The sequence below is a fragment of the Curcuma longa genome, unplaced genomic scaffold, assembly GCF_044706935.1.
Source record: "Curcuma longa cultivar G26 ecotype Majalengka, Jawa Barat unplaced genomic scaffold, ITB_CL_G26_1.1 contig_19300, whole genome shotgun sequence".
Classification (NCBI taxonomy): Eukaryota; Viridiplantae; Streptophyta; class Magnoliopsida; order Zingiberales; family Zingiberaceae; genus Curcuma; species Curcuma longa.
Window position 1 is genome coordinate 486 of NW_027431060.1, and position 14,689 is coordinate 15,174.

The 14,689-nt window shown below is 38.6% G+C and overlaps 1 pseudogene; it reads right to left on the reverse strand.

The window, feature by feature from the left end:
• Positions 1-5,891: 5,891 nt before the first annotated feature.
• LOC141817085 (TLC domain-containing protein At5g14285-like) lies at positions 5,892-13,207 on the reverse strand (annotated as a pseudogene).
• Positions 13,208-14,689: the final 1,482 nt, after the last annotated feature.

Consider the following 14,689-nt stretch of genomic DNA (forward strand, 5'->3'; position numbering starts at 1 on the left):
GAAGAACCTAAGTAACCCCGCGACAGAAACGCCGAAGATGGGCAACAAGGAGGTGTGCACGTAATCAACCTCACCGGCGACGACTGCACCTGCAACCAATCAAGGAGCTGCGGCGGACAGAGCTGGTGGATGCGACGGAGTTTAGGAATTGAATGGTAGGGGCTAGATCCAATAACGCCCTACAGTGCCACACTATACTTACTCCTGAAAAAGTCCACACTCGGGATTCCGTTGTGATTGGGACATAAAATAGGAAGTCAGTGCTGACAACGAGATAGATTTGAGAGCCCTAAAATTGATATTTAATTTAGATGATAATTAGTAAAGACTTTAGCAATTCTTACCAGTTAACCTACGGAACACCCTTTGATCATTCGGAATGATGCTACTACCATGACGTCATTGAATGCAAAGGAGCAATTACAAGCATTAAGAACTTATTCCATCGTATAACACTACAAAAAAAACTGACAAATAACGACGAATTTAATAACCGATTAAATTTTAAACACTGAAATAGCAATCAATTAAATTTTGATCGCTAAAATAGCGATCGATTTTTCACTTCGGTCGCTAAATTAGCGACTGAAAGTAATTCGGTCGCTATTTTAGCGTCTAAAATTCAATCAGTTGCTAATTTGCGATCGAAGTGAAATGTCAGTTGCTTAAATCACAATCGAAATTTAATTGGGTCACTAATTTTAGAATTGGACGGTATGGGCAGAAATTAAACAACCCTTAGCGATCGAATTTCAATTCAGTCATTAAAAATTATTGATCGAACTCGATTTCGATCGTTAATTTTTTATTTGGACAACACGGGTAGAAATTTAGCGGTTCTTAGCGATCGAATTTCGATTCGATCATCAAGTTTAGTCGCTAATTTTAGAATTGGACGGCACAGACAGAAATTTAGCGGCCTTTAGCGATCGAATTTTGATTCGGTCATTAAAAATTTTAGCGATCTAATTTTAGCGATCGGATTCGAATTTGATCAACAATTTTACCTACCGAATTTGGATTCGATCGCCAAATTAGTAACTAAAAATAATTCGGTTGCTATTTTAGCGTCTAAAATTTAATCGATCGCTAATTTATGACCGAAGTGAAATGTTAGTTGCTAAATAGTGATCGAAATTTAATTGGGTCGCTAATTTTAGAATTGGATGGTACGGGCAGAAATTTAGTGGCCCTTAGCGATCGTATTTCGATTCGGTCGTTAAAAATTAGCGATCGAATTCAATTTCGGTTGCTAAATTAGCAATCGAACTCGATTTCGGTTGTTAATTTTTGAAGTGGATAACACGGACAGAAATTTAGCAACTTTTAGCGATCCAATTTTGATTCGATCGTTAAAAATTAGCGACCAGACTCGATTTCAATCGCTAATTTTAGAATTGGATGGTATGAACAGAAATTTAGCGGCCATTAGCGATCGAATTTCGATTTAGTCGTTAAAAATTTTAGCGATCTAATTCAAATTTGATCGCTAATTTTAATGATCGAATTTGAATTCGATCATTAATTAGCATCTAAAATTTAATCGGTCACTAAAATAGCGTGTAAATAGCGACCAATTAAATTTCTATCGCTAAAATAGCGGTCGATTTTTCACATCGATCGTTAAATAGCGACTGAAAATAATTCGATTGCTATTTTAGCCTCTAAAATTTAATCGGTCGCTAATTTACGATCGAAGTGAAATGGCAGTCGCTAAAATAGCGACCGAAATTTAATTGAGTCGCTAATTTTAGAATTAGACGGTACGACCAGAAATTTAGCAGCCTTTAGCAATCGAATTTCGATTCGGTCGTTAAAAATTAGCGACCAAACTCGATTTCGATGGCTAATTTTAGAATTGGATGGCACGGACAGAAATTTAGCGGCCCTTAGCGATCGAATTTTGATTCTGTCATTAAAAATTTTAGCGATCTAATTTTAGCGATATATCGAATTCGAATTCGGTTGTTAATTTTAACGATCGAATTTGGATTTGGTCTCTAATTAGCGTCTAACCAGAATCCCTAAACCCTAGACCAAACTCAATTTCGATTGTTAAATTTTGAATTGGACAGCACGGATAAAAATTTAGCGGCCCTTAGCGATCGAATTTCGATTCGATCGTTAAAAATTAGCAACTAAACTCGATTTTGATCGCTAATTTTAGAATTAGACGGCACGAACAGAAATTTAGCGACCCTTAACAATCAAATTTTGATTTGGTCGTTAAAAATTTTAGCGATCTAATTTTAACGATTGAATTCGAATTCGATTGCTAATTTTAACGATCGATTTTGGATTTGGTCGCTAATTAGCGTCTAAAACTTAATCGGTCATTAAGATAGCATCTAAATAGCGGCCGATTAAATTTTGATCGCTAAAATAACGACCGATTTTTCACTTTGATTGCTAAATAGCGACTGAAAATAATTCGATCGCTATTTTAGCGTCTAAAATTTAATCGGTCGTGACCCGGTGGAGCCTCCTCTGCCCTTGGGGTCCAGGAAAGATGAACCCCTATAGGAAGGCACCAGGAACTACCCGCTAAAGCTCTCCGGCTTGCCTGGCGCCACCAGCTGCTTCACGGTGAAGAGGAATGACACGCACTCACTTCCGGGTAGCTGCACCATCACCGCCCCGTAGTCGCCTCCGGGTTCACGAATCCCGATGAGTCTGGTCAACTACACTATTACCAAATTGACATAGGCAGACATCGTTAAGGTTCGTTACCTTGGATTATACGAGGATTTCCTGATATTTAACGGCAGAGAAAGGGCGTTCACTAAACGACTATATATCAATGGGAAGAACCTAAGCAACCCTGCGACAGAAACATAGAAGATGGGCAACAAGGAGGTGAGCACGTAATCAACCTCATCGGTGATGACTGCACCTGCAGCCATTCAAGGAGCTGTGGCGGACTGAGCTGGTGGATGCAACGGAGTTGAGGAATTGAATGGCGGGGGGGGGGGGGGGGCTGGATCCAATAATGCCCTGTAGTGCAACACTATGCATGCTCCTAAAAAGTCCACACTTGGGATTCCGTTGTGATTGGGACCTAGAATGGGAAGTCAGTGCTGACAACGAGATAGATTTGAGAGCCCTAAAATTGACATTTAATTTAGATGATAATTAATAAAGACTTTAGCAATTCTTACTAGTTAACCTACCGAACACCCTTTGATCATTCGGAATGATGCTACTACCATGAAATCAATGAATGCAAAGGAGCAATTAGAAGCACCAAGAACTTATTCCACCATATAACACTAAAAAAAACTCACAAATAACGATGGATTTAGTGACCGATTAAATTTTGATCGCTAAAATAGCGGCCGATTTTTCACATCGATCGCTACATAGCAACTGAAAATAATTCGGTCGCTATTTTAGCGTCTAAAATTTAATCGGTCGCTAATTTGCGACCACAGTGAAAAGTCAGTCGCTTAAATAGTGATAAAAATTTAATTGGGTAACTAATTTTAGAATTAGACGATACGGGCAGAAATTTAGCGACCCTTAGCAATCGAATTTTGATTTGGTTGTTAAAAATTAGCGACCAAACTCAATTTCGATCGTTAAATTAGCAATCGAACTGAATTTCAGTCACTAAATTAGCGACCGAACTAGATTTCAATCGCTAAATTAGCGACCGAACTGGATTTCGGTCGTTAATTTTTGAATTGGATAGCATGGGCAGAAATTTAATGCCCCTTAGTGATTGAATTTCGATTCGATCGTTAAAAATTAGCGATCAAACTCGATTTCGATAGCTAATTTTAGAATTAGACGGTACAAACAGAAATTTAGCTACCCTTAGTGATCGAATTTCGATTCGGTCGTTAAAAATTTTAGCGATCTAATTGTAACGATCGAATTTAGATTCGATCGCTAATTTTAACGACCGAATTTGGATTTGGTCACTAATTAGTGATCGAATTTAGATTTGATCGCTAATTTTAACGACCGAATTTGGATTTGGTCACTAATTAGTGATCGAATTCAAATTCGATCGCTAAATCCAATTATGATGATTTTTTAAATCGATCACTAAGCGATCGTTAATCGGATTTAGTGACCGATTAGCATTGTAGCCCTTCCTAAATCCGACACTCAGATAATAAAGGCAATAAATTAAGTGAAGGAATGGTCTACCCGAAGGGCCTTATCCACCAACTCTTGTGCATATATAGTTCTCGCCAAAGTAGCGGTGGCCGGCATCGTAGTGTTGGCAGACGAGGGAGGCGTTCGTCTTGCCAACGGCTACAACGCGAACGACCTCCGTCGTGCGTCCAGAACTCTCCGCTGCGTGGCGCACCCGGTGTAGAACCGACCGTAGCGTTGTTGCCTTGGCGCATTCCGCTATGACCGACGGAGTGGCCATTCTACCTTCGCCTTCCGCCTTCTTTGGGCCACAGATCAAAAACAATCGGGAAATTGGTCGTCGTGTGGTATTTAAGTGGTCTTGGCACCATGGGCCGTCTATAATCTTATATGCGCTGACATTGCTGTCTATCTGACTCAATCTATGGTTCTATTACTTCTAACCCTATTTTTGTTTATTATTAAATAAATAATTTTTTTCCTAATTCATCTATCAACAAATTTAAAATAAATTTATGTATATTTAAAATCAAAATTTTAAAATATGCATTCTTGGCACCAAGGAATTCCTAGTAAGTCCAGGATCAGCGGTTGAAGGCAATTGTTATAAGCCGAGACTTGACAGGACAATAGGTTCTTGGCGAGAGAGAGTCGCCTGAGATGTACCAAATTTCCCAGCTCCGATTGCTGCTGCCTGGCCAGATTCCAGAGCAACTTGAGACTTAGTGAAATTCCTCCTCTCTGGCCAGAGTTGGATCGGAATTCCAATGGTTATAAGCTTTCGGATAGCTTCTGCCAATTCTAAGATAAAGAGACGCCAACGCCTGTGGCAGCTTGATCAGTGAAGCTTTTGAACAGGGACAAGTTGCTCAAATGCTTCAGCTTGAAAAGGTGCCGACTCAACTTTGCTTCCAGCGAGCATTCCAACGAGTTTCTAATTACGATGACAACAAGCTTGTTAACTAGTTGTTCAACATTGCTTTTTCTTTTCACAGCTTTTATTGCTTGAATGTAATTCGATCGCTATTTTAGTGACTGAAAATAATTTGATCACTATTTCAGCGTTTAAAATTTAATCGATTGTTAATTTGTGATTGAAGTGAAATGTCAATCGCTAAAATAGCGACTGAAATTTAATTGTGTCGCTAATTTTAGAATTGGACGGTACAGGCAGAAATTTAACGGCCCTTAGCGATCGAATTTCGATTCGGTCATTAAAAATTAGCGATCGAACTCGATTTCAGTCGTTAATTTTTGAATTGGACAGCACGGGTAGAAATTTAGCGGCCCTTAACAATCGAATTTCGATTCAGTCGTTAAAAATTAGCGATCAAACTTGATTTCGATCGCTAATTTTAGAATTGGACAGCATGGATAGAAATTTAGCGGTCCTTAACGATTGAATTTTGATTCGGTCGTTAAAAATTTTAGCGATCTAATTTTAGCGACTGAATTCAAATTCATCGTTAAATCTAATTACGATGAATTTTTTTTGTGATTTTTGAAATCGATCACTAATCGATCGTTAATCGGATTTAGCGACCGATTAGTGACCATGAAGATTGAAAAACCATCGATAGAAAAAAAAAATAGAAACATCGTATTAATCATGAAAGTCCAATAACTAACATGAGGGTAGTATACCAACAAATTTAACGCCAAAAATAAGTACCAGTTTTGAACAAAACATTTGTTCTCAGGATGTATAGAACGATGACCATGTATACAGACGATATTGTACGCTTCACCAGGAAATTGGTAGTTACCTGTCTCAGACGACCAATCTCTCAATCTTTCTTCTCCAAAGTCTTCTCTCTGAGGAGCTCCAACCAGAGATTACAAATCCACAAGATGCTCACCAATATTGCACTGCCGACGACGACAATCCACGAAGCACATATCCACATTGCTAGCTTTTCCACTCAAATAGAAGGCTCCCATATTGTAGAAGAACCAGGGCCCTAGGAATTCCCTCATGATTGTGTACAAGACAAAGAAAGGTGGAGCCAGATTCTTATGGATCCTTGTAGCCATCGGAGACCTTGCTCTCCTGAGTCCGACAAGCGCGCATCCACACATTTTAATAAGCACTGATGACCTCTGAGCACAAGAAGGACCAGTAGCGAGAATGCACCACGCTAAGTGAGGTACGACAGGTGATGAAGACAAAGAGCATGCATGGCAAGGTGGTGGGCGATGAAGAGATATTCGCTGGGTATAAAGATTAGGTAATGGAGGAGATCGACAGTGAAATAGCCGACGCTGAAGTCGAGCACCAGATTCTGGAAATCGATGTTGGGCGACGCAAATGATCGAACAGGTTGCTGAAGGATCGATTGCAGCGGCTGCCAAGAATACGACTAGCTGGGGTAGGGTGAGTATTCGGTTAAAATCGAACCGAATTGAATCGAAAACTGAATAAATTGATTTTTTTGAACCAACCGAACTGACCAAAATTTTCAATTAAAAATCGAACAAACCGAACCGATATTTTATCGATTAATTCAGTTTTCGACCGAATTAACCAAATTTTTTTAAATATTATAAAAATTTTACTAATGAATTAGGGATTTATAAATTTATTTACTTAAAATTTATAAATGATTTTTCTAATTTGATTAATTCAGTTTATTTGATTTAACTGAATAAGAAATTTTAAAATCGAAACCGAACCGAATTAACTGATTTTTTTAAAAAAATAATTGAACTTCCGAAATAACCGGTTTAATTGGTTTATTCGATTTAACCGAATTTTTGCTCACCCCTAAGTTGGGGTGTCATGACACAGAGTCATGAAGCAACTAGATGCATCTAGGTGATACTTCTGTTGAGTTGTAAGAGTGTAAATATAGTCTCACATCTAAAATACATGTAAAAGATCATGAGTTTAAAAGGATGAAAAGTATCTCCATTGACATGAGACTTTTTGGAGAGATCTTAAAAACAAAGTCACGAGGGTTTAGACCAAATTGTGGAGATGCGGACATCCTTGGGGACCCAACAAGTTGAAAGAGCCATGATCTAGATCTAACCATGTGAGTTGAACCTTAAACAAATTAAAAAGGAAGTGGGTGCTCCCGTGTCTGAATCAAGAGAACCAGACATAGACAGGAAGTCCTAGTAGGTTAGGTGGATCGAGGAGTAGAAAGTCCTAGTGGGTTAAAGATTCAGACATCAAACGAAGATTTTCTGTTTGAGGGGTCCATGGTCCTTTGTTTAAGGGGGAAGGGGGAGGTTGCAAGGGTGCAAACATAGTCCCACATCTAAAATATATGGAAAAGATCATGAGTTTAAAAGAATGGAAAGTATCTCCATTGGCATGAAATCTTTGAGAGGGAGGAGGAGGGGGAGGGGGAGGTTGCAAGGGTGCAATCATAGTCCCACATCTAAAACATATGGAAAAGATCATGAGTTAAAAAAAATGGAAAGTATCTTCATTAGCATGAGGTCTTTTGGAGAGAGCTTAAGAACAAAGCCATGAGGGCTTAGGTCCAAAGTGAACAAGATCATGTCATTGTGGAGATGCGAACATCTTTGGGGTCTTCTTGCTTGGTTTACTACAAGAAAATATACTCTTGGTGGAGAGAAGAGAAGACCTCCGCTCCTAGAATTTCCTTTGCGTATCTTTGCCTTAATAAGGGGATAAGCCCTTGAGGGATTCCCTTGTGAACTTCCTAGGGAGGAACCCTAGACCTTGAGCTTTCGAAAATGGAAGAAGAAGAGGGGTGGTTTCGGTGGAGGAAGAAGAAAATGACTTTTCATTCCTTGCCTCTTCACTTACTCCTATTTATTCTAAGTGAAGGTGTCCCTTCGCCTCCCTACCCTTATCTACCGTTTCCCTTACCTTTCTAATAACACACCCTTGTTGGGGCTCTTGGTTATCACATGCATTATAAGGGTTTGCCTACTTGGTTCGGAGTTCAAACTTTGGCTATGTATCCTTTTTGCTCTATTTTCTTTTATTTTTGAAAGAGCTCACATAAAAGCCCATTATAATCATGCAAAAATTCAGCAAAGGTTCGAACCCCGAACCTCCAAGCAAGTAGCAAACCCTTATGATGCATGTGATAACCAGGAGCCCCAACAAGGGTGTGCTATTAGAAAGGTAAGGGAAATGGTAGATAAGGATAGGGGAGGCGAAAGGACACCTTCACTTAGAATAAATAGGAGTAAGTGAAGAGACAAGGGAATGAAAAGTCATTTTCTTCTTCCTCCTTCTTCTTCCTCCACCGAAACCACCCCTCTTCTTCTTCCAGTTTCGAAAGCTCAAGGTCTAGGGTTCCTCCCTAGGAAGTTCACAAGGGAATCCCTCAAGGGCTTATCCCCTTATTAAGGCAAGGATACGCAAAGGAAATTCTAGGAGCGGAGGTCTTCTCTTCGCTCCACCAAGAGTATATTTTCTTGTAGTAAACCAAGCGAGCGGAAGTAAGCAATCCCCTCACCTGCAGTACAAGTTGTTTCGAGTGTTTTCGATTGCTTAAAACCTAGGACCATGCCCTTGTAAGTTTCGGTCAAGTCCAAGAACTAGGGTTAGGGGAAAATCCCAAGCCCATCTATGCTTGCTAAAAGTCTCCCATGTTATGCTAGGTATTATGTGATGTTAGTTTGATGTTTTCCATCCTTGATGTTGCTTAAAAACCTAGGACCATGCCTTTAGAAGTTTCGGCCATGTCCAAGAACTAGGGTTAGGGGAAAATCCCAAGCCCACCTATGCTTGCTAAAAGTCTCCCATGTTATACTATGTATTATGTGATGTTAGTTTGATGTTTTCCATGCTTGAGGTTACTTAAAACCTAGGACCATGCCCTTGTAAGTTTCGGCCAGAAGTGTTTTGAGGCTAGGGGGAAAAAAACCTAAACATGCTTACTAATGATCTTCCATGCCATGCTATATATACATGATGTTGACATGATGATAGCTAGACTTTATGTTAGCATGATTTTTTTATGTCACTACCTTATGTCCATGTTAACTCTATTAATGCATGCTTATGTTATGCTTATTGTATCATGATGTACATGCTTATGTTTCATGCCCACTAGGGCACACCTATATTATGCATGACTTATGTATGATGAAATGCCTAAGAGATGCTTCCCTATGAGTTGGGACTAAGAGCACTCTTTATGTTATGACAAGGAACATGATATGCTATTTTACTTTTGTATGGCTTGTACCGGACCCTAGCAAGGTCCATGGGATGGGCTCCTACGTTGCCCCTAGGTCGACGGTCGTAGTACGGGCCTAGTTCCCTAGTAGGTTCGGGATTAACTACCTCGGATCTATTTAGGGATGCGCGCAAAATCATGTATGTGGTACAATGTCAGGCCCTCATATTGAGATTTATGTTTAAGTACCTATATATAATATATATCTTTTCAAAGGACATCTTGCATATACCCATTTTATGTCTATGTGATTATCATGCTTTGAGATGATGTACTATTGTGATAAGAATGCTAAGTTTCTATGTTTCCTAAATGATCATGTCACTACTTTATGTTTGTACTCTTGGAACATGAATGCTAAGTCTATATGTCCTCTAGATGATCATGTCACTACTTTATATGAATACTATGCCTATATGTTGTCTAAATGAACATGTCACTACTTTATGTTTAATTCATGATGTATGACTTTCGTGAGTAGGAAAGGATCTTACTAAGCCTATGTGCTTATAGTTTTCATATTTCTCTTGTACTGCAGAAAAGGGTAAAGAATGGCTAAACTAAAGGGAGTAGCAGGAGGGGCAAATATGTGTGTGGCAGTGGCATGGTGGAAGAAATTTGCTTTATGTTTCAAGACTTATGCATGTTCTAAAGTTTTGCATGTTAATTGTTAAGAGTTAATTACTACTTGATGCTTTTTGATGGTTGCTACTTGATGATAACTTAGACTTGTTTTGATGGTTTATACTTGATGTGAAACTATACTCATTTTTGTTCTATGAAACCTTGAAATGTTAAGCACTTGTTTTAGTTAAAGAATTGCTAAGAACCTTCTTACCATGTTTGAATTGTTAAGTGATAGATGACTATGTACTTAGATTATACTTTGAATTCCTTATTGATGTTCATGTACTCTATACTTGTGTTTAGGCTCCTATACTTCCATTATATTGATTATCATGAACTTGAATCAAGTGGTGCCCTTTATGAAATGACTATGCATGCTTAGTAGTCCACCTCCTACTCATAGTGTACTATAAACTGTAGTTTTAAAAGAGCATGTAAGGTATTGCAGAAAGAAAAGCTTTAACCAATTATACACATGAATGCTAAGCATACTCACATGTTGAAATATTTACATGGTTAAATGTAAATGCATGTTTCGTCATTTTAAGTTTAAATTCTTCCGCTGTATATGCACGCATGTATGTTCGCGTGGCGCCGCCCTTCCTCCCCTCTGTAAGTACGAGAAGGGCGGGCGTTACACTCTACAACTTCAGCCTTTTGGAGAAAGTTTAAAAACAAAGTCATGAGGGCTTAGTTCCAAAGTGGACAATATCATATCATTGTTGAAGACGACGAAATACCCGAGCAGTATAATGCACATAACACAAAAACAATGGATCGGAAACCGAAAAGGGTGAAACTTTAATTATCAATGGACTGGAAAAGTACTTTTGGCAACTAAAGTTTGTCCTTTGAAGCCACGTACGCAACTCGGAATAATTAGAGAGTACTTTTGGCCAGGCCTATGCCTTGGGCCCCAATTTTATTTGGGGCCCATTAATATTTAAAAATTTTATTTTAATAAAATTTTATTGGGGTCCCAACATTATAAAAAAAATTTATTGAGGTGTTGAACCTCATTAAAAAATTAAATTCTTTTATTAATATATGTATAGCTTGTAAAATATTATTAACTATACATGTTAGTATTTTTGTGCAGAATAAAAAAAAGATTACTCTTTAAAAATTTCATTGTAAATTGAAATACTCAATACAAATAAATATAAATGTGGGAGAAAACAAGAAGATCGTAACATGATCGTTTATCTGATTGGTTAGTAAAACATGAACTAGTTCATATATAGATCTTTGAGCTTCGATTGCTAAGGTATAGAAATAGTACAAATAAAAATCGAGGATTGGGATTCCATTTCTGTTATTTCATATGTGTATGATTACAATTATTTACGCTCCTTCAGCAAAAATAAAATTTTTAAAATTAAAATTAATAAAATCTTATTTACGTTCAATAATATTTCAAGAAAGATTAAATAATCTAATAATTTTATCAATTGAAAAAAAAAATTATTAACAAAACTTGAATATAAAAATTTAATTAATAATTTTGCATTTCAAACAATTAAAAAATTAAATTTTATATAAAAATCTATTTTTAAATTAATAGTTAGAAAATTAAATTTTATATCAAAATATATTTTATATAAAAGGGTGAAAGAGATAAGGAAAAAATTTTATATTTATAAAAATTATATTAAAAATCTAAAAAAATTTTAACCGGACGAAACTTTGAGACGCCCTGCTTTTGGCAACAAAATTTGACCTTTGAAGCCACGTACGCAACTCGGAATAATTAGAGAAGGCAAGCTATAAAGCGTTTCCAACAACAGAGTGATCTTGGAAAAGTAAGCAACGCAGAAGAATCGAGCGAATTCTAATTCCAAAGCTGAGCCTCAAAGCTAAAGCATCGCCTTTGAAGTAGCACCGGAGGAGGTGAAGTAGGGTTAGGGTTTCAGCTGCCTGATCCAACGGAAAACCACTTTGGCGAGACAACCGCGGAGAGGCGTTTTGTCTGGCAACCCCGAGACACGAGGTTGGTTGCAATGTCAATGCCTAACTTTGTATTGTGAGGCGGTGGTGTTATAAAGATTATTACGTCTCTGCCAAAGAAGGGATATTATGTTTGTTTATAGATTCGATGGAGGAGTGGAGGCCAGTAGGATCAGTTACAACACGCCGGCACAGAGGATGAGGATGCGGGTGCGGCCGTCAAAGGTGGGTTCTGCAGCGTCGAAGAGGGCTTCGATGGCGCCAACGTTGAAGGAGTTCCAGCGGAAGACATTGCCATTGACACGTGGCGAAGGTGGATGAAAGGGGCAAAAAAGGGTAAATAATTCATGCGCATTAATATGTCAGTTTTAAAGGAAATAAGATGGATTAGATTTAATATCAAAGTTAACTATTATAATAAATTAGATTTAAAAAAGATTATATTAGATTTAAAAAATTGTTAAGTTTATTTATGTATAAACCAAGTTATTAATAGGTCACAGAAATACATATTGGTCGTAAGATGATATTTTGTGCAAATATACCATATAATATCGTGATCTTCGTATCTAGTCGCGTCCTCGAACACATTCTGTGCGCATCGAGGAGCTCCAAAATGGCCTTCCTTCCCGGTGCCAACATCGCGGAGCTCCCTTTTCACAGTTCCTTCCCTCTCTGCTCCCGCCAACTCTCTCTCTCCCTCTCTCTCCTCCGCTGCCGCTTCCGTCTCCTCCTCTTCTCCGCGGTCTCGTCGTCCTCCATCCACCTAGCTGAGCAGCACTCCTCCAGACAACGCACGCCGGCCACCGCGGGAAGACGATGATGACAGGAATCTGAGTAGTACTCCCAAATCGCCTATCCGCTCCCCGGCTCCCCTCCGCGCCCTGGCTGCAGCAGTGGGATCCTCTAGAGACGTTTACATCTATGTATATATCCCACGCTCCTGCAGAGAGGAAGCCGACAGAGCTCGAGGTTGGACGAGGCGACTCTATAGAGAGGATCGTATATCGGCTGCGTAACATCGAACTCGACTCTGAAGAAGAAGTGGACACGGACGGAGACGGAAAAAAAATTACCTTTGAGCGGAAACGAGAGGTTAAGTGAGCTGCTAGAGCGGAGCTGGAGCCGTCCGCATTCGCAGCAAATTGGGGACCGAATTCTTCTGCCATGGGAGAGAGAAAGACAACCGAGGGTTTTTGGAGGAAGAGGATATTACAAAGAGCGTAAAACGAAAGAGTGAAGGCGCCAACTTTAGCAGAGCTAATTACCATTGAGGATTCCACACTGCGGAGGCTCAGGCGGATGGGCATCATACTGAGAGAAAGGATCACTGTGCCGAAAGCAGGTGTCACACAGGCCATTACCGAGAAGATTCATGATGCATGGAGGAACTCAGAGATAGTTCGGCTAAAGTTTCACGAGGATTTAGTCCATAATATGAAGACAGCTCAGTCGTTGAGGTTGGTATTCTTATAGTCATGTTCTACTTCTTGATCTTAATTATTCCTTTTTTACATCTATCTTAGAGTACTGGGATAATCTTGCTACACAATGCAGTTATAATCTGAGTATATGAAAGTATGTATGTACTCATTTAGGTACAAGTTCAACTAAAGAGATTCTATATTGCCACCGTCGCACTTCTCTTCTTCCTCCTCCGCAGGAACTAGGGTTTCGTCGAGACTGTCCGCCACGATGTCTAACTTCAGCGGCGACGAAACTGCCCCCTGTTAATGCGCCAGGAGAAAATGCAAGAGACAAAAACAAAGAGCTTGTAAACTTGATTCACCGAATAGAGAAGCTGTGCCTTTAAATAGGCCTTTTTACAAGAGAAGATTTCAACCTTATCTCCTATTTAATAGGATCTAAAAGACTAATCGATAAACTAAAACTAGGATAATTATGACATGGATAAAAACTTTCTAATAGATAAAACTTTAAATCTTATCACCCTCCCTTAAACTAAATGTTTGAAAAAACATTCAGTTTAAGAATTATCAAATGTGCATACTCTAGTCAGCCTCCTTAGCCTTTGAAATGTAGATAACTTCAATGGCTTGGTCATAATATCAGCAATTTGATCTTCACTTGTGCAGAAGTAAAACTCAATTACTCCATCCTTCGTCAAGTCCCTTAAAAAATGAAATCTGACATCTATGTGCTTGCTTCTTCCATGCATGACAGGATTTTTAGAGAGTTTAATAGCTGAACTATTGTCACAATAAATTTTAACAGCACCTTGTTGCTTGAAATATAACTCTTCAAGTATTTTCTTTAGCCAAATTGCTTGAGAAGCACACACTGTTGCAGCTACAAATTCTGCTTCTGTTGTGGATAAAGTCACAATTGGTTGCTTCTTTGAACACCATGAAACAGCTGCTGAACTCATCATGAAAATATATCCCGAGGTACTTTTTCTATCATCGAGATCACCTGCATAATCACTGTCAGTAAAACCAATTAAATCTGATTTTTCATTTTTCTTGTAGAACAAACCATATTCAATGGTTCCTTTCAAGTATCTGAAAATTCTCTTGGCGGCTTGAAGATGTATCTCCTTTGGACATTCCATGTATCTGCTGATAAGACTTACAGCATGCATAATATCAGGTCTTGTAGCTGTTAAATACATTAAACTCCCAACAATTTGCTTATAAAGTGTGTTGTCAACCTTCCTTCCTTCAGGATTTCGAACAAGCTTCAATCCTGCTTCAGCAGGCGTGTTAACAGAGTTGCAATTTTCCATTTGAAACCTGTCCAGAATTTCTTGAACATACTTCTTTTGTGAAATAAAAATTCCAGCTGCTGATTGAACTATTCTAATGCCCAAAAAATAATGCATC